Source organism: Bubalus bubalis, chromosome 4, assembly GCF_019923935.1.
Source record: "Bubalus bubalis isolate 160015118507 breed Murrah chromosome 4, NDDB_SH_1, whole genome shotgun sequence".
Classification (NCBI taxonomy): Eukaryota; Metazoa; Chordata; class Mammalia; order Artiodactyla; family Bovidae; genus Bubalus; species Bubalus bubalis.
The window spans coordinates 88162094-88184102 of NC_059160.1; the positions used below are offsets into that span (position 1 = coordinate 88162094).

A 22009-nucleotide genomic window follows, 5' to 3' on the forward strand; every position below is an offset into this window, starting at 1 on the left:
ATAGCAAGGAGAGATAAGAAAGCCTTCCTCAGTGATCAATGCAAAGAAATAGAGAAAAACAACAGAATGGGAAAGACTAGAGATCTCTTCAAGAAAATTAGAGATACCAAGGGAACATTTCATGCAAAGATGGGCTCGATAAAGGACAGAAATGGTATGGACCTAACAGAAGCAGAAGATATTAAGAAGAGGTGGCAAGAATACACAGAAGAACTGTACAAAAAAGATCTTCATAACCCAGATAATCACGATGGTGTGATCACTCACCTAGAGCTAGACATCCTGGAATGTGAAGTCAAGTGGGCCTTAGGAAGCATCACTATGAACAAAGCTAGTGGAGGTGATGGAATTCCAGTTGAGCTATTTCAAATCCTAGATGATGCTGTTAAAGTGCTGCACTCAATATGCCAGCAAATGTGGAAAACTCAGCAGTGGCCACAGGACTGGAAAAGGTCAGTTTTCATTCCAATCCCAAAGAAAGGCAATGCCAAAGAATGCTCAAACTACCGCACAATTGCACTCATCTTACACACTAGGAAAGTAGTGCTCAAAATTCTCCAAGCCAGGCTTCAGCAATATGTGAACCATGAACTTCCAGATGGTCAAGCTGAATTTAGAAAAGGCAGAGGAACCAGAGATCAAATTGCCAACATCCGTTGGATCATGAAAAAAGCAAGAGAGTTCCAGAAAAATACCTATTTCTGTTTTATTGACTATACCAAAGCCTTTGACTGTGTGGATCACAACAAACTGTGGAAAATTCTGAAAGAGATGGGAATACCAGACCACCTGACCTGTCTCTTGAGAAACCTATATGCAGGTCAGGAAGCAACAGTTAGAAATGGACATGGAACAACAGACTGGTTCCAAATAGGAAAAGGAGTACATCAAGGCTATATATTGTCACCCTGCTTATTTAACTTCTATACAGAGTACATCATGAGAAACGCTGGGCTGGAAGAAGCACAAGCTGGAATCAAGATTGCCAGGAGAAAGATCAATAACCTCAGATACGCAGATGACACCACCCTTATGGCAGAAAGTGAAGAGGAACTAAAAAGCCTCTTGATGAAAGTGAAAGAGGAGAGTGAAAAAGTTGGCTTAAAGTGAAACATTCAGAAAACTAAGATCATGGCATCTGGTCCCATCACTTCATGGCAAAGAGATGGGGAAACAGTGGAAACAGTGTCAGACTTTATTTTCTTGGGCTTGAAAATCACTGCAGACAGTGATTGCAGCCATGAAATTAAAAGACGTTTACTCCTAGGAAGGAAAGTTATGACCAACCTAGATAGCATATTAAAAAGCAGAGATATTACTTTGCCAACAAAGGTCCATCTAGTCAAGGCTATGGTTTTTCCAATAGTCATGTATGGACGTGAGAGTTGGACTGTGAAGAAAGCTGAGCACCGAGGAATTGATGCTTTTGAACTGTGGTGTTGGAGAAGACTCTTGAGAGTCCCTTGGACTGCAAGGAGATCCAACCAGTCCATCCTAAAGGAGACCAGTCCTGGGTGTTCATGGAAGGACTGATGCTAAGGCTGAAACTCCAATATTTTGGCCACCTCATGGGAAGAGTTGACTCATTGGAAAAGACCCTGATGCTGGGAGGGATTGGGGGCAGGAGGAGAAGGGAACGACAGAGGATGAGATAGCTGGATGGCATCACTGACTCGATGCACATGAGTTTGGGTGAACTCCTGGAGTTGGTGATGGACAGGGAGGCCTGGTGTGCTGCAATTCATGGGGTCTCAAAGAGTCAGACATGACTGAGTGACTCAACTGAACTGAAGCAACTTAACATGGACTGTAGCCCACCAGGCTCCTCTGTCCATGGAGATTCTCCAGGCGAGAATACTGGAGAGTGTTGCCATGCCCTGCTCCAGGGGATCTTCCCAACCCAGAGATCAAACCCGAGTCTCTTATGTCTCCTGCATTGGCAGGTGTGTATTAATCTGACTCGTGAAACCTTAATTATAAGATGGCAAAATCTATATAGTTTCTGTTCCATTTTTGTCTTTTTTTAAAAAATAGTTTAACCTACTTTCCAAAACAGGATAAAGTCTGCTGTTTCCAAGCTTTCATTTTTAAATGTTATTTGTATTATGAAAATGATCAAGCATACAAAAAAGCTAAGTCGAATAGAATGATGAACTCTTTATAGCATTACCTATGTTTAAGAACCTCTAAAAGCATCTTACAAGAAAGACAGTACCCATCTGCCAGTACACATTAACATTTTTGCTAGGTATTTTAAATCTATTTTTTATGTTTCTTTGTTGTTTTGTCCAGCTTTAGGGTTTTGAAATAAACCACTCAAACAATATCCATAGTACCCACAGCTTTAGGAGAAATCTTTTCTGAGGTTTGACTTGACACCCCATAAGTTTTCTAAAAACCTGAACAATCTCATTTATGTATCCATTTCTTCCTTAAAAAAAGATGAAAATTTCCCCTGGTCATTATCTCATTCATTAAAATTTCTTGGTTGCTAAATGCTAAAGTATACAGATTCTGGGAAACACCAAGCATCATATAAATTAGGGATGCTTAGTATTCAAGGGAGTGAAAAATAGCCCATCCATATGTATTATTTTATAGATGTATGAAATACATGTACAAAAGACTCTATGTTATAGAGTCTCTGAGAATCCACTGCAAAATCAAAGGTGGTTTCAGACCCTTTCATTCATATATTCAGCAAACATTTATCGGGCACCTACTTTGTTCCAGGCTCTGAGCTCAGCAATGCAGGGAGGACAGAGATGCAGAGACACATTTCCTTATTATCAAGGATCGAGAACAGTCAGTGGCAATTAAAGATCACCATATTTCAACTAAAATTTTAGGTACAAAGTTGATATTGAAGGACAGTTCTACTTCGTGGTAAGATCAAGACAGCATAGAGAAAGAGGGTCTGTGGAGAGGTTTCTTGTGTTTGTTTTGTTCAGCTCCTGCTCCTACTGCTCCCAGAATGAGGTAATGCTGGTGCTACGTCTTCTCAAGCCTAAAGAGGCGCTCTGTGGAACCCAAGAGTTTGGGAATTGTTTTTCCTAGTTGTAAAACACAGAGAATTGCACTGACTCTTGTATATAAATTAAAGAAGGCAGTGGCCATAAACTAGAGGTGACTGCCCTGGGATTCACCAGCACTCCCAGATTAGGTAGGGATGACAAATGTGCACATGTTGTCCTGGACCTGATGTGGGCCACGCAGAGGACAGTCAGCATTAGGCCTGCTGGCCCATTCAAAAGACTTGACTAGAGGTGTAGAGGTACCCAGTGAGCAGAAGCTAGAGATGAACACAGGAGTCCTAGAATCTACAGAGGTTGTTGTAGGCAAACATTTATGTCTGTCTAGACCAAAGGCACTCAAGGAAGAGGTCTCTAATGATGGGAATCTCCAAAGAACCTCTAAAAGCACAAAAACACCCATCTGTCAGACCCAGTTGTATAGACCAATCCTATCAAAACAGAACTTCGCTATCCCCTTAGCTGTCTTGCCTCCTTCCACTTTCACACAGCAGATCAAATAGCAGTTAGCTAGTGGAGAATGTCTATGGGGTCGCACAGAGTCGGACACGACTGAAGCGACTTAGCAGCAGCAGCAGCAGCAGCAGTGGAGAAGGAGGCAAGTTGAGGAGAAAGCTGAAGGCAGGACTTGCATGGGAGAGGGGGGAAGAGGGCTTACACTAGCATCTTAGAATGAAGACTGAAAGATTTGATTGCCATCTTGGACTAGAAACATTCTAATTACTAAATAGACTCTCTCTTTCTCTCTCTCTTTTTTTAACTTAAAGTGGCCATTACTTAAAATACTGTACATTATTAAAGAATAAGCCAAAAAGTCAGAGAATCTGCTCAATTTTTCATTTAGGGGCATGAGAAAATTATCCCCTCCAAATAAATCTTTTTAAAAGACAGCAAAAGTAAAAAAATTAGACTGGTATATGTATATGTATAGCTGATTCACTTTGGTGTACAGCAGAAACTAATGCAACATTGTAAATCAACTAACTTTAATAAAAATTAATTTTAAAAATTAAAAAAATTAAACTGGCATTTTGATAATATCCCATGAATCTTGAATTCAATATCCCAACTCTATCTCTATAAATTTCAGTTTGTTATTTCTGATCTTCATGCTTTGATGACAAGTGATTCCCTGAGTTTTTAAAAAAAAAATATTTTGTATCTCTCATAAGACTTTTATTTTTTCTTCTCACCTTTGCTAGTTCTAGTTCTGTTTTGAAGAAGTCTTCATTAGATGATGTTGACTGACAGTACAACTAGTGATCCTATTTTCAGACCTTGGCATAAACTTGAACTTGAACTTGAAATTTGATAATGATGTTTTGCTTGTAGTGATTGCTGCTATCACCGTTCAACATGTATCAGCATCCAGTCTCCATGGATAGATGCCATCAAGCTTGCAGATCTTGGTGTCTTGCTCCTTGAGCACTGCATCAACTTAACAGCCATGAGCTTTTTGTGCAGTTTATTTTTGGAGTGAAAAACTCCTTTTTTTTCACCAGCTGGTTCCAAACCCTTTCCTTCTGAGTGAAGTCCTCTGGAGTGGGAATTCTTGGAGGAGAGGAATTCTGCCCTGCCACTTCTCTAAGTGGTAACATGAAGCCTTTCACAACAGTTTTCTGGCTTCTGGCCAGAACGCATCAATAACTCTTTTGTCTAAAAAGGCCTCATCCTTTTTCAGGGGCTGTTTCGCAAATATTGAGACAAAAGTTTTCCTGACACCCTTCCTAGAGAAAGGCAAGTTAAGTAAGAAGAGATTCCTTCCAAAGAAGCTTTTTCGTATCACCAAAGGAAAAGAACCAAAAGGAAGTTTGAGAGACCCTAAGAGTAAAGGAAAGAGAGGGGATCTGTCAAAATTAATAATGTAGAGTGAAAAAGTAAGATCCAAAGGTCAGACTAGTTGGGAAAAATAACTGTCTTTCATTAGTATAATAGTGCATTTTTCTCTATTTTGAATTTCTTTAATTTTAGGGGTTATCACTTGTAGAGTATTCCTTAATTTAGAAATAATGAAATATCCATGCAAATACCATAGGGACCAGGGTTCCAGTTCTAATAGTAGCTCTATTTACCTTATTTGTCTAAGCAAGTTACACACCTAAGCCTCAATTTATTGATGATTGAACAATAGGATGAGGGTAACAACACCTACCCCAACAGTTAATTTTATAAAACTTAGATCATATTTGTAAAAAGTGGTTTTGTAAACTATATAAATATTGGTCCTTATCTATGTCACTTTTGTATTTGTTCAAGGAGGTTACCAAATGTCTGGTTCCCACAGTTACACTGTAAGCACCTCTACTGCAGGCAGTTAGACTTCCTGCACTCACCTCTCCCCACAGCACAGCCCCAAACGTGCAGTAGGTATTGGATAAATGCAAACGGAATTGAACTAAGTGAACCAATTTATCAAAGCCTGGGGTAGCAGAATGCCTCTATGTACTGGTCCCTGATCTTGAGAAAGAAGTCAGTGGTGCATTTACAAGGAAAGTTGAAAGAAGATTTTCGAAATAGAAAAAAAAAGTTTGGGGAGGTATAATGTAAACCTCATGAAACTTTTTATAAACCTTGTCCTAGAGAAAGTAGTTCAGGGAGGAAAAGAACAGCATTAATGTGCAGCAGGGGTAGTTCCCCAAGACATGTCATCAGGATTAAACAAGGCTTCTTTCAGGATTGCTCAAAGGCAGACGTGCTCTCAGTATTCAAACTTTGTTTCTCCTTTTTCCTTTTAAATTTCCCCAAGGCTTAGGGAAATTTATGAATCACTGTTTTTTAAATCAGCTTTTCGTCAATATTTTATTATTTTTTTGAACCTACAGATTACCAATATTTTCCAGTATCAGAATGATTTTGCTAATTTTGAGACTTTATAAAGAAAGACTGCCTGAGGGATTTTGAAAAAATGCTAAAGTAAAAATACAAGTCACAATTTTAATGATAATATTCAAATTACAAAGGTGCTGTGTTTAGTCACTCATTTGTGTCCGACTCTTAGTGACTCCATGAACTGTAACCCGCGAGGCTCCTCTGTCCATAGGATTTCCCAGGCAAGAATACTGGAGTGGGTTATCATTTCCTCCTCCAGGAAGAAGATTTTTCAAGATTGTGCGCAGGTAGATTTCCTAGCAAACCAAGACAGGAGTAGACAAACTCCAGCAGGAGAATTTTTAAAATCCTTCAGGGGAAGGAAGTTAACAGAGGAAGTGCCCACTGCTTGGTTTCAGTGGGTGGTTCATACTGATCTGGAGAGTCCAACTAGCAAGGAAATGACTGGATTCTCTGAATCAGTTTTAGGCGGTTGCGAAACAATTTATGGTTAATCTCATACTTTTGTGCTGTCTTCAGGCTTCTGCTACTTCTAGTAGGAGTATGTTTCCCCCTGGAGGGCAAATAGAGCATTTATTCCTTCAGGCTTCTTACTCAGAGTTCAGTAATTAATAGGTTTTTCCCCCTTCCTTCCTTCCTTCATCTGTTCATTCAACAAATACTTATTTAATCCTATTACTTTGCTGTTTGTTGTAATAGATGCTGAAGATACAGCTGAAAATAAGGTCAACATGTTCATTGTCTCTATGGAAATTATAGCCTAGTGTGAGAAATGAATGTTAAAAAATCACCTGAATGCCTAAATAATGACAATAGTAGTAAGTTACACAGAGGAAAAGTGTGGAGGATAATATGACTTTCAATAGAAGACCTCAGTCATACAGGGAGAGTAAGGAAAACTTCCCTGTGACCTGGAAGATAGATGGATATAGCCAGATGAAAAGTGTGGAGGAGGTGTAGGGAGTGGGCCTTCCAGCAAATGGAAAAGAGTATTCAAAGATTTAGAAGAGGGAAAGAGCTTAGGAAGTTGGAAGAAACAAAAGAGGTCAGAATAAGTAGGCTGGGGCACAAGTTGAGGCTAGAAAGGTGCAAATGCTGCAGACCAGGCAGGGTTTGTGGGACATGTAAAGGAGTCTAAACTTTATCCCCAAAGAATAGGAGGCTATGGATAGATTTTGCGCAAGTGACATGATCACAGCTGTGCTTCTAAAGAATTACTTTGATTTTATAATGAAGAATGGATTACAGAAGGAACAGAGTAGGGAGTAAGACAGAGAAAAGAACAATTAAGAGATGCAGGCAAGAAATGATGGGAAGTTGAACCAGAGTAGTGGCCACAGGAAGGGAGAGGAGTGGGTTCATTTGAAATATTTTAAGGTCAGAATTGATAGAACTTGGTGATTGACTACAAGCTGAATTGGAGTGGTTACAGCTTGCCAAGAATGAGTCCTAGAGTCTTGCTATGAGCTCGTGAACGAATTGAGGAGCTGTTTACAAAGATAGGAACTGAAGAATAAGCAGGTTATGTGTGGTGAGTGTGTATGGGAGTGTTGGGAGAATCTGATTAAAGATCAGTTTATCAAATATTTACTGAGACTCCTACTGTATATCAGCCACTGTGTTTAACACTAGACCCTGGAAGTGAAAAAGTTGGAGCCCATACAGGACCCTCATCTGCAAGAAACGTTCGGCTCACAGAAAATAATGATACCACTAATAGATTACTTCAATATAATGTAGCTTTGCAAGAAGGAACAATGTCCAGAAGAAACCCAGAAAAGAAGCAGCTTAGCATAACCCCGGGGTTGGGGGTGTTCAGAGACTTCTTAAAGATGATAACTGAACACTCATGAAAGATTAGAAGCAGTAGAATATGGTAAAGGCAGGTGGGAGTTTTTCCTCAGGAAAAAGAAGTAATAGCTTATTTAGACCAGTCATCCCTCTGAAAACAATTAAAATCCTAGATAGAATATTTTTTTAAAGACTTCCTAAAAGTATCCAAGATGGGTTAAAATGGGATTCTTTAAGGACTTGTATTTTATTTTTAATTGAATAATAGTTAATTTACAATATTATATGAGATTCAAGTGCACAACATTGTGACTCAATATTTTCACAGATTATATTCCATTTAAAGTGATTATTATATTGGCTATATTCCCTATGCTGTACAGTGTATCCTTGTAGCTTATTTATTTTATACATAGTAGCTCTTGATCTCCTACCCCTATCTTGTCTCTACCAGCTTCCCTCTCCTCACTGGTTTGTTCTCTATGTTTTTGAGTAAAAGACTTATAACCTCAATTCTATTGCAAACCACAGAAGGACAAACTTCAAAAATTCTTTAAAGAAATAAACGTAACATTGGAACCAGAATCTGATGAAGATTGTACAAAAGGGAAAACGACACACTGATTTCATTTATGAAGATCAATGCAAATAACCTAAGTAAAACATTACCAAATGGAATCAAACAGCATGGAAAGTCATGACCAAGGGTCAACTGCTTTAGGAATATAAATAGGTTCAATGTTAGGAAATATATTAATATGTTTTAAAATGTTATTATATATATGAAGAAAAGATCTTGCAATTATCACCCAAGTGCTGGAAAAATATTTGACAAAATTCAAGATGTATTCCTAGTAAAAATAACTTTCAAACGAGAAGTAAAAGACTATCTTCTTAGCATCACAAGGTCTCTTGCTTACCAACTCCCGCTTATCTTGCTCATCTCTTGCTTATCTTACTATTTTCATGGGAAAACACCAGCAGCATTCATATTAATGTCTAAAACAAAACGAGGCTATCCACAACTACTATAACATCAAACATGATATTAGAGGTATTTGCCACAGCCTTGTTACAAAGAAAGCAATGAAATGTATGAGAGTTGTAGATAATCTGATGATGTGTCTAGAAAATGAAATGGAAAAGCTGCTGCAAACCAAAAGATGATTCAGTAAGATAGCAGGACATAAAGGCAGTTTACACAAGTCAGTAAGCTTCATGGAAACAGGGAAGAACCAGTTAGCCAGTTAGAAGGTACCATAGCAGAGAATATTCACATCCCATTTAATAGCAACCATAGTTACAAAACTCGTAGGAATGAAGTTAAGAAGAAATATGTAAAAATATATGAGAAAAATTTTATAATACTCCCCAAAGACACAAAAGTGGACTCAAGCCAATGAAAGGCACACCTTAAGTGAATTCCTAAATTTAATATAATTTCAATAAAAATTTCAACAAGATTTTTGTTTTTTAGTTAAGAAAATGGATGCTTATGCTCCTGTGAAAAAATAAACAAGAGCTGCCAGGGAAACCTTGAAAAGAAGAGCAATGAGGAGGGGCCAGTCTTACTAGACATGTAAAACACTGTAAAGCCTTCATACTTAAAAGGATGTAGAATTGGTGCATAAATAGACAGACACCAGTGGAACATGATATAAAGTCTAGGCACCAATCCAATAATAAATTTATTATATGCCTCAAAATAATGAAAAATGGATTCAAATAAGTGTTGCTGAGACAATTCTGTATCATTTGGGAAAAGATAAACTTGTATCTATAGCTTATACTGCACACCAAGATAAACTCCACATGGATCACTTAATTAAACACAACAAAATTGGAAACTGTACAAGTTATAGAAGAAAACGTGTAGATTTCCATATATATACCCATGGGGGTAGTGGGGAAAGCATTCATATGACTCAAAATCTAGAATCAATAAAATACTTGATATATTCCCTTACACACAGTTTTTTTAAATTTCATGGCCCAAATACTGTAAGATCAAAAACAAAGAATTCACTGGACAAAATATTCACAACTCTATTATAGAAAAAGTTAATCTCCCTAATATATAAAGGTGTTCTAGAAATAAAAAGACATAGCGTAGTGTTAGTCACTCAGTCGTGTCTGACTCTCTGCAATCCTACAGATTGTAGCCCGCCAGGTTCCTCTGTCCATGAGATTCTCCAGGCAAGAGTATTGGAGTGGATGGCCATTCCCTTCTCCAGAGGATCTTCCCGACCCAGGGATCAAACCTGGGTCTCCTGCATTGCAGGCAGATTCTTTACCATTTGAGCTACAGGGAAGACCTAAAAAAAGAGACATAAGTCCAGTAGAAAAATGAGCACAAGACATAAACTGATAGTTTAAAAAGATTCATGCAAGTGGCCCTTGAAATAGTAAAACACAGTCAACTCATTCAAAAAAGAAAACAAATTACATTGGGATAGAATTTCTTGCTGTGCTAGCAAAAATCCCAAAATTTGAGAGAACAATTTGTTGCCAAAGCTTTAGGGAAAAAGACACTGACGTGCTACTGGTAGAATGTACAGCCCTTAAGGAGGGGAATTTCCTATTTTTCATAACTTTTTTATTGGAGTACAGCTGATTTACAATGTTATGTTAGTTTCTGCTGTATGGCAATCAGATATATATATATATATATATGCTCTTTTTTTAAAAAAATTCTTTTCCCATATAGGTCATTTACAGACTGTTGAGAAGAGTTCCCTGTGCTGTAGAGCAGGTCGTTATTAGTTATCTATTTTATAGGGAGTTTTGTATTATCTACCAAAATTGCAAATAGATGCATTCACCCTTTAACCTAGCAATCACATTTTTAAGAAATCCATCCTGAAAGTGGCACAGTGGTAAGAATCTGCCTGCCAATGCAGGAGACACGAGAGACAGGAGTTTGATCCCTGGGTTAGGAAGATCCCCTGGAGTAGGAAATGGCAACCCACTCCAGTATTCTTGCCTGGAAAATTCCATGGACAGAGGAGCCTTGCAGGCTACAGTCCATGGGGTCACAAAGAACTGGACACAACTGAGTATACTTGCACACATAGTGCTCATACTAAAAGTACATCTGCACAAACTTGAAATAATACGTGCACAAGGTTAGTCATTGTGGCATTATTTTTAATGGTAAAAATCCTAGAAATGTCACAAATACTATCAATAGTGGGGATCTGAATAAGCTATGGTACACAATGGAATACTATGAAGCTGTAAACATTATACACATATATTTATGTATACATTATATATAATGTGTATATATAGTACATTATATAATTATAATTATTCATATATAGTACATATATATGTATAATGTACATTGTATATGTTATATATATAACAAATATTTTTATATGTTGCTATAGAATAATTATCACATGTTTTATGTGAGGTGAAGGGCAGAACAATGTATATAGTAACTATCCTTTGAATAAAATGAAACATTGGAAAGATTAACCAGAAACTAATGAAAATATTTATTCATAGGTGATGGGGGAACTAGGATAAGGGGATAGGGGTGGAAGGGGGACTCCTTTGAGTGTATTTTTAATGTAGTTTTGACTTTAGAATCATGTAATTATTTAACATATTCAAAAAGTAAATTAAACAAAACAGAAAAAAAGGGCAAGCCCTAAAACTGAAAACAAAAGAGACCTAAATGTGTATAATATTGGTAACATAACCGAAAACAAAGATTTATTTCAATTGACCTTCGAACATAGGAATTTGTCCTTCTTCAAGTGGGTCATATTCTAAGAACTAAACAACTCTTAAACTTCATTGTGCAGTTTTTTTGTTAGTACTAATATTGGCATTGTGAGACTGTTTTGTGTATGCTATAGGATAAAGCAAATAAGTTCAATATAAGAAGTAATACAAATGTTAAACATTAAAAATTTAGTGTTTTAATTAAAGTTAAATTAAATCCACAAGATACAGGTATTCTGAAGAAGCCAATAAGCTCACTCAAGATATGAACAAGCTGAGTAACACAGTTTGGGGTGAATCTCTAAGTGAGGAAACACAGAAAACTGTTGTTCAGTGGGTCAAGTATGATGATTCCTCAGACAGCCTCTGTGAAGCTGATGACGTATCAGCTGAATATGATAGGTTGGCATGAATACGTAGATTGTTCTTAATCCTAAACATTACACAGTGAGAAGGGCCAGATGCTTGGAAGACAGGGAATATCACTGTTTATGAAGAAAATAAAGTCACAGACAATGAAAGATATTTAAATATTTTGGCTTCTAGGCAAGGGAAACGTGAAGAGAACATTTTTCACAGATGGCTAGAAGGTCTTTGTGTAAAACAGTTGTGTACTTCAGACATATCTGGACTACATGCAAGCGATAATGTGTGTTTGAGTGCGAGAGAGCTTTTACAAGATAGCTGTTTGGAAAATGGGGACACACACTGCAGAATTTCACCAGTGGGTGTGATGGAATTTTGACTGAAGGACAAGAAAGCCTAAGAACATGTATTTTCCTTACTTAAAAGAATTAAGGCCATTATCTAAAATGCTACTACCAACTGGGCACCCAGATTTCCAACTGTTCACTGAAAATGAAGTTTAAGTTTCTGACAACAAGATTCAAAAATTAGTCTTGGAAATATTTAATAAAGTAAAAACATTTTTTTTATTTTATGGAATTCATTTTTTTGGCTTGGAATTAAAAAAGAGGCAAGCCAATTATAGGCACATTTTAGGACACAGTTTAGAGATGTTTCCAAAATTATGGATTGTGTTGGCTGGTTTAAATGTTGACTGTGGAGAATATTCAGACTCAGGGTTTGGGCACTGCCTTAAAGTTCTTGTTTTGAGAGACATTGATAGCAAATACACCGGAAAGTGGGCCCATGTATGAAATTCATCCAAATTGACAGGAAATAGTACCATTGTCTAATGCATTTGGAAGAATTTCTATAAATATGAAAGAATTGGAAAACTTCAGAAAGTTGTTGCAAAATATCCATTAAAGAAATGAGTTGAAATGTACCTGTTTCTGGACAATGGAGGCCAAAGAGTGAAACAGTAACACAAGTTTGAGGTTGACCTTTTATTTAAAGTTATTTTTATTAGAGGAGAATCCTGTTGTTTAAGTAAACAGTTTTATTTTGTAATTGTGCTGAGTTTAAATATGTATAATATTATTGTGAGTCAAAGTAATATTTTGATAATTTAGCACACATTTTAAAGTTTAATATTGAGTAAAATGAAGATTATAAAATTCTAAAAATGAATAAAATTTTAAAATTTCACGAGGGAAATACAATTATGGGCTACAGAAGAAAAGATTAGAGAACTTAAAGACATAGAAATAGAAACTATTCAAAATGAAGCAGAGGGAAAAAAATATTGAAAAAGAAAGGATCAGAGCAAAAGTGATCTGTGAGATATATCAAGCAGTTTAAAATACATGTAACTGAAGTTTCAGAAGAGCTGTGCCTGCATGTTGTCACTTCAGTCATGTTTGACTCTTTGCAACACTGTGGACTGTAGCCTGCCAGGCTCCTCTGTCCCTGGGATTCTCCAGGCAAGAATACATGGAGTTGCCATGCTCTCCTCCAGGGGATCTTCCCAACCCAGGGACTGAACTCACTCACCTCACTCACTCTTATGTCTCCTGCATTGGCAGCTGGGTTCTTTATCACTAGCACCACCTGGGAAGCCCCAGAATAGGAACTATACAAGTATTTAAAGAAATAATGACTAAAAAATTCAAAATTTGAAAGGTTAGTGAAAGCCAGGCATAATAAGCTTAAAGAAAACAAGGCCAAGGTACATCATAATCAAACTGCTAAAAACCAAGGATAAAGATATTCCAGAGACCAAATTACATACTGAGCAGGATAGGCAAACCATGGCCATGGGTCAAATTTGATTCACCTCTTGTTTTTGTAAACAAAGTTTAGTTGGAATACAGCCCCAATGCATTCATTTATATATTCACTGTGGTTGCTTCTGTTCTACAAAGACAGAGTTGAGTAGTTTCAAGAGAGACTTATAGGGCTTGCAAAAACCTAAAAGACTACCTGAAACTTTACATGAAAGTTTGCCATCCCCCAACTACAGAAGAACAAAGGAAACAGCAACCACAGAGTTCTTAAAAAAGCTACACAAGGTGAAGACAAGGGTCAACCCAGAATTTTTTACCCAGAGAAAATCTCTTTCACACATAAAGATGAAATAAAGACCATTTTAAATAAACAGATGAAATGCTAAATGAAGTTCTTCAGGCAGAAAAAAAATAACATGAAAATTTGGATCAATACAAAAGAATAGACCATGCAAAAATTGATAAATACTAGGTAAAGTATTTTAAAACATTTTTCTCAAATTTTATTTATTTTAAGAAGGTAAATGATTAAAGTAAAAATAAAGCGCATTCAGGTTTTTAACTTATATAGAAGTAATATGTGTGACAACAAAACCAAAAAGGAGAAAATGAAAGTATGTTATTGTAAGGTTCTTACATTGTGACAAGTTAAGGATGTATATTGTAAACTATTGAATGACACAGTCTAATACAACAGCTGCTTGCCACACGTGGCTATTAAAATTAATAAAAATTTAAAACTCAGTTCCTTAGTCATACTAACTATACTTCAAGTCTTGAATAGTTATATGTGGCTAGTGGTTACCATACCGAACAATGCAGATATAGAATTCCATGTTCACAGAAAATTCTATTGGAAAAGAACTGCTCTAAAGCATTAACAACAAAACAAAACAAAGAGAAAAGCAAGAACTAAAAAGCCAAAACCCAAGGTAAAAAAATTAATTTTAAGGTTTGCTTAGTCTAAACATTGGAATGGAAATACGGAAAAAGAAACAAAGAAAAGATAAGACAAATAGAAAACAAAACAGCAAATGATAGACTGAAACTCATTCTATTAACAGTTATAATAAGTATAAATGATCTAAACATTCCAATTAAAGGGTAGAGATGGTAGGGTTGGATAAAAAGTAAAACTCAAGTACTTTCTGTCTATAAGAAAGCTACATAAAATGTAAAGGCACAGACATGACAAAAGAAAAGAAATGGAAAGTATATAGCATGCAAACACTAAACAGAAAAGCTAAAGTGGTTCCCTGAATATTGAACTAAGTAAAGAGCAATGAATTTTACTAGAAATAAAGAAAGGCCATTTTGTAATTATTTTAGTGGTCAATTCAGCAAAAGGACATAACAATCCTAAACTGTTAAACATCTAATAAAATAACTTCTAAATATAGGAAGCAAAACCCAACAGAAATGAGAAATAGATAAATCCACAAATTTGGTTTAAATCCAAATTATTATTACTAAATATAACTGCACTAAATGAGCTAGATAAAAGAAAAGGCCAACAAAATGGACAAAAAGCAAAACAAAACAAAATATGCTAGCTATTAGAAATACGCTTAAAACTTTGAAAGTTGAAAGTAATGAAAAAGGAGAAATCATGCACCCAATTCAAAAGAAAGCTGGTATGGCTATATTCATATCAGTTACTTTAAGGCAAAAGCATTAGTGGTGAATAAGAAAACTGCCCAATAATGAAAACTGTTCAAGTCACCAGGAAAATACGATAAATTTTTTAATTACAGCACAGCACTAGAATATATAAAGCAAAAATTATCAGAACTACAAAAAATTTATCAGAAGGATAAATTCAAAAATGTAGTAGAAGATTATAAAAGCCTCTTTTTAGTCATTTGTAGTATGTATAGAAAAATCACTTAGGGTATAAAAATTTTAATAAACATTTTATAAATTTGTTTTAAATTTTGTAATAATGGATGTCTCTAAACTTTGCATCCAACAAACACAAAACATATATTCTTCCTTGAAGCATGTATATAACAATTACAAACAACTTGTCTATTAGACAAATTCCAACAAATTTCCAAAGATTGATATTGAACAGGAAAGGTTCTTTAACTACAATGGAGTTAAGCTATTAATATAAAGATAACCACAAAATTCCTATGTTTGGAAATTAAGAAATATTAGTTTATTCAACAAATATTTAATGCATGCATACTATGAGCCAGGCACTGTCTAGACACTTGGGATTACTATATCAGAGAGAAATTTATAATTAAAAGTCTGACAATACCAAATGTTGGAGAGATTGTGGAGTAATGAGATCTTTCATCCTGCTAGTGGAGTGTAAACTATTATAACTGCTTTTGAAAACAATTTGATATTTTCTAATAGACTGAAGCTCATATCTTATGATTCATCAAGTCCATCTGTATGCATACACTTTACAAAAAAAATTTTATATGCACCATAAGATATGTACTAAAATATCACCCAGTAATAGCCTAAATTTTAAAACAATGGATATGCCCACCAATAGTAGAACATGCTACTGCTGCTGCTGCTAAGTCGCTTCAGTCGTGTCCGACTCTGTGCGACCCCACAGACGGTGGCCCACCAGGCTCCCCCGTCCCTGGGATTCTCCAGGCAAGATCACTGGAGTGGGTTGCCATTTCCTTCTCCAATAGTAGAACACAGCAGTAGAAGATAGATAAATACACTGCAGTATATTCATGCAGTGGAATCCAGTAGAACAACAAATATGAACAAAGCACAGGTATCCCCAAAATGCTGATGACTTTGACAAATGTTGTGAAAAAGAAGCAAGACACAAAACAATAAAATGTATGGTTCCATTCATATAAAGTTCAAGTGAATGAATAAATTCATTGTGATTCCATCCATATAATGTTCAAAAACAGGCAAAATTACATTATATTGTTTAGCAATGTATAAATATGTGAGAAACTATAGAGAAAAGCAAGACAATTATTATCATGGCAATCAAGACAGTGGTTTCTCACAGGAGGGAGAGTTTTGACTTCAGCATAGCAATGAGGTACACTGGGGGAGGAAAGATGACTGCAATACTCTTATTTCCTGACCTGGAGAGAATGGTTGTGCATTTATTGCCTTTATTCACTAAATTTTATGTGTTATGTTTATTTACTTTTATATATTTGCATTATATTTTCACAATTAATAAAGGCCCAAAGGAAAAGGAAAGAGAAAAAAAGATGAGAAAACTTAGAGAGCAGCATGAATGCGGTAGGGAGGAATGAAAGCGTGCTAGGCGTATGTACATCGAGAAGGCAAGCTGTGAGGCAGAAAGGAGTGGGAAAGAGGCTGGAAGCTATGGGAAGTCTAGGGAATATTTAAGCTGTGAAAAAAAGGCTCAAACCTGAATTTAAGGTAGATTTCTCTAAATGCTGTGATGTGCAGGAAGAAACGAAGGGAGGGCCAGAGGAAAGGCTGAAAGTGGAACTCTCACATTCCTCCAGGAGTGAGATAACCAGGGCCTGAATGATGGCCCTGCCTATTGAAAAGGGGAGAAGGAAATGGACTAGAGAAGGGTCTATGGGATCAGAGATTACTGAACATCTTATTTTGAAATATACACAGTCACTTCAGGACTCTTTAAGCTTTGGGTTTGTGGTTCAAATGTGGGCAGTGGGGTGCCAAAATATCATAGAACTGGTCTTAAGGGTAAATAAACCAATTTCTTTCCAAGCTAAACTCAGACAAGTAAGACTCTCCCAGTTTTCAAGTCCTCCTAGAAAGGAAATTCAAGCTCCTTTCTCTCACTTATCTGGCACTCTCAAAAAGTGCTCTAAAAAATTTGCTTAAATATTTCATTTTGCTTCTTGTCCTCATAGTAGAATCAGGGGGTGATGCTGCCCTCTATCCACTGTGCTGGTTTCAGAGTTTAAAATTTGTTGAGGATCTCCTTCTAGCTTTTCCTTGTCTCTCATCTCTGTTGATTATTTCCTTTATTCCCTTAGACCTTAGACTCAAATTATAGCCCTGGTATCATTCCATGCTCCATCTCCATCTCCTTAGAATCTGTCTCCTTAATTACTCTTTTTATGAAAAGAATGCCCCCGAAACACTAATAAAAATCCACAAGCATGAAGCAGAGAGACCTTATGTCCCAGAGATCTCATTACAATGGAAACACCAGTGATTTCAATGATCTAATAATGTAAAATTGTGGGCAGTTTATTGTCTTTCACACCTGCAAGTGTCTCAGATGGTACTCATTGTTCTGTTGAAAAGCAAAAGCCACTAATGTCCCTGGTAAGCTGGAATTGATTTTTAATAAAATATGAGGCACCTGGAAGTGTGTGTGATATGGTGATAGATGAGATGTGATGAACGGGAGATTAGATATGTGACTCAGGATCGCCCTCTGAGGGGAACTGAATTCCAGATTAATGCATTTGATCTGGGCAATTACCAGTGAAACTGCCCTCTGCTTCTTAGAGACCTAGATAACACTGTTGGGAATAGCAAGTTGTTATTGAAATTGTCCTACTAATATTGATTGAAGACTAACCTCAATTCCTGGAATATTGCTTTTCTGATCTATGTTTGATGTTTGGTTTTTAATTTGATTTTACTATCCTGGAAAAACTGATCTTTATATCTCTTATATATGTGATCAATGTGGAGAGTTTTTGCTTGTTTTGTTTTTATAACATAAGTAAGGATGGGATAAGGAGAGGACAAAAAGGCCTCAATTTTTTTTTTATAGTATACAGTAACCTGGGCTAACATTACACTAAATTACTAGTCTATCAGCTCAGGAACTCAAAGGGAAGAGAAACCCTAACTTTACAGCATAGTAATCTTTACAGCATAGTAATAATATCCTTTCTCAGTTAGCTACCAATCTTATAACCATTGGCAGGGTACTTTTTTAAAGGCTGTCTCTAATAGAATAAGAGTATAAATCAGGACTTCTCTGTGACATACAGGATGCAGGCTTGGCATCATTTCATTCTCAAACATTTGAGGGGAGGGGAGAGCATGCAATCGTCTGACCTTGACATTGGACTAAAACTTGGCCCCAACCTTTGAGACTTTGATGGGGATGGTGGCAGAATATGCCACTGGGGATTCCAGTGGGTGGCTGGCTATATGGTAATTCTTATTTCAAAGTTACAAGTACTTTTCTGTTTTGCAAGAGGTGGGGACTTCCGTGTGTCTTATAGTAAGTATTCCTTTATTCAAGGAAAGCCACTAAAAGGGCTATTGAATTGTGTGAACATAAGCCATAGATCATAGTAGATGGCTGAAACCATAGACAACCTGCTCTCTAAGATAAGGCAGAGTTGGAGCTCTGGAGGCTAGGTGTCCTTAAGGGAGATGTTTATTTTTCTAGGTATGGATTCATTCATTCAACTATTCAACAAATATTTATTGAGCACCTCCCAGGTACCAGGCAGTGAGCAAAACCAAACCTCTGCCCTAATGGCTCTTTAGGGATCTTTCACTTCACACCTAGTGGGAGGTGAAAGACAATAAATAAATATATAAATAAACAAACAAGTAAAAATACAGTATCACAGATGTTAATGGCTGTGGAGACGTATAAAGCAGAAGGACTAGAGACTTCTAGAATGAAGGGGATCCTTGTGCCTTGAAACAAACAAAACAGGCACTGCATCTATAAACTGAGTGTGTGGTTGACCACAGAAGATAGAGCTGGTTTCCTGTAAGACTTCTTAAACCAGGGGCTTCAGGGCCTCAGTGAAAAAGTTGGAGAAAGGGCCCTTCTCCTCACTTCTGCCTAAGGTGCAGCACCATTGTGGTCCTTTGAAGATGTGGATTACATTTAGGGGACCCTGTTCATGACACAATCACAAATACTAGTGTAGTTGTGCGTGTTGGATAGAACCACAGTGCACCTCTCAGTGGGTGCTCTACTAGGGCAGCTGGCAGTGCCTTGTTGGCCCTCAGAATACCACCTCAAAGCAAGAGGGAAGTGGTAGGAACCACTTTCAATTGTACTTTTAGGGCTTCTGAGAAATCTGGAGAGAGCATAAATAGAGGCATTAGTAAGAGTGAGACCTGAACATTTTTGGATAAATTGTCTACAGACTTTCTCAAGATATGAGAGGTAAGAAGGGACCTGGAAGTTTGCATAAGTCAATTTCTAAGAATTCTTTAAATGGAAGAGAAGTCAGAGGTAGAAAGATATGACAGGTGAGAAGGGAACTGGAAGTTTGCATAAGTCAATTTCTAATAATTCTTTAAATGGAAAAGAAGTCAGAAGTAGACATACCATAGTCCGTACCCTGTCCAGACACTTGGACATAAGTTCCTCCAAATTTGACTGATATTCTGGGAGAGGCAATTTGCCAAGAAAAATTGCACCATGGTACCAGAAACTGTGGGTGTTCTCAGGTGATGCAACACTATTCATGCCTGATAAGGATACTGACTTGGGGACAAACCAGGTCCTAAGCTATGGGCAACTTTCTGGGGGTAGAAGATACATGGAGAGGATGCATGAAGAGGGTACATGAGACCCCGCCCCAGAGGTCATCTTGGAATGTCTGTATCTATGGCCAATTGCCTGGTGAAACCTGGACTAGAACTAGTCATGTCTAGCATGGTACAGGATAAATAACTAAACATGCACCGAAAGGTGAAAAAGCCTTTGCAAGTGTTGATACAAGAGAAGCTGTTGCAGTGGACAATGAAGAAAACCAGCCAAGCAGGGTTTAACTGAAATGACAGGTTATTTTCAGTGGTACTGCAAACTGTGTGAGAATTTAGAAAGTTCCCCTGGAATTTTTGCTCTGAGTAAAGTTAATACGGGTTAATAAAGTTAATACGAGAAAGAAATGGGGAGGGGTGACTTTTGGGATTCCTAAAATTAGGTTGAAGGCACAAAGCAAGCGACTGAAAGTCTAGCTCAGGCCTTTAGTGTGACTGTGTGTATCTGTGTATGTCACCTCATGACCATGTCTGTGACAGTAGGGACATCACAGTTGGACCCCACTCCCTTCAGTCAGAGGCTCATATGGTTTAGGATTCTTGCAAATGATCATGCCCATTTCCTCTGTACAAGTGTGGAGGAGATGAGCAAAGCACGTTGGCTGTTAACACCAGGCAAACCATTCTCTCATGCTGAGAAAATTTAGTCTATGTGACAGACAAAATCCACAACAATGTGAGTATTCTCAGTCTCTTGATCTTTCTTATCCTTTTGGAAGGAGACCCCTGTCATTGACAGCTGGGGCTCCTGGTACCTGTGCAGATCAGGGGATTGAAAGACAGAATCAAAAGAGCTGAAAAGGACAAGGAACTTCTTGCAGAAGATAAAAGAAATACGCTCAAGAAGTAAAGGGGGCAGGGGAGTGAAAAAGCAAGGGCCAGGCTTGAGTGGAAGTTTGGAGGTGTTTGGGGAGAAAGGAGAGAGAAGGGTAGCAGCAGCTATGGTCATTTGAGCAAGATGAATAGAGCAGGAGGGAAGAGAAGTTTAAGATGTTTTTCTCTGTGCTAAGAATGTGAGAAGTTTAAGATGTTTTTCTCTGTGCTAAGAATGTAAACCCCTTTAGAGTTTTTCCAGAGACCATAATAAAAATCTCAATTGCTTTTTAATTCTTTTTGGTTATTAGATGTGTTTCTTTTGAATGTGGTATCATGCTGAGATGGGCTGCAGGGCAACTCAGCTTCATAAAATTTACATTTGGGGAGCAGTGTCTGGGATTGCAGACCTGTGGTGTAGCAGTCAGCTGTTCCTTGACTTTGACCATCATTCTAGATCTGAGTCAAGCTAGCAGCCTCATTATGACTGCTGCATTTATAGTACAAAATGTACACAAGTCATATAAAACCAAGACTGGAGATACACAAGACAGCAGACAGGAAAATGGCAGACACTACTAAGAATTTCAGGTTTAGTGAGAATTCCAAGCTTGGAACTAGGTGTACCTCATGGGGACTTTTTACCGATGCAGCATGGAGTCTCTTCCCCCCCATAGGCTGATGAGATTGGGATGAAGAAATAGAACAGCTAATTCTCAGCTGATTCTGGAACAGCTGATTCCCAAGAAAAAGGCAGGAAGCAGAGAAGAGTGCACAAGGGTTATTGTTTTCTTGCTGTGTGTGAATACTCCAGTGGTGTGGCCAGAGTACCCATTCAGCTTGGGGATGGACGCACTCAACAAACCCCAGGCCACTGACTTCCAGAGAGCTCAGTTCCGTAACCCAGCCAGCTGACTGAGGCTCTGCTCCGCTCTCTGCATCTGCCCCCTTGCTTTTCTGAGACTAGACCCTTCTCCTATTTCCCCTTAGGTCAACTCCCCACAGAATTCCTAAAATTATCTGGTTCTGAATCTGAGGCACCAATTGTCTCCTTGTATTTTCAAGTCCTGTGACTAGTCCACACCCCCAGGTCCCACCTACCCTTGGCTGTCAAATACCTGACCTGGAACTTGACTGGATCAGCCACACCCCTTGATCTCTGCACTGTCTCCCATGTTCTTTTGTGCTTCTCCAGTAATT

At 37.5% G+C, this 22009-nt stretch overlaps 1 pseudogene; it reads left to right on the plus strand.

Annotated features, from left to right (window-relative positions):
* The first annotated feature begins 11652 nt into the window (after window positions 1-11652).
* On the plus strand, window positions 11653-12726 carry LOC102394698 (annotated as a pseudogene).
* Window positions 12727-22009: the final 9283 nt, after the last annotated feature.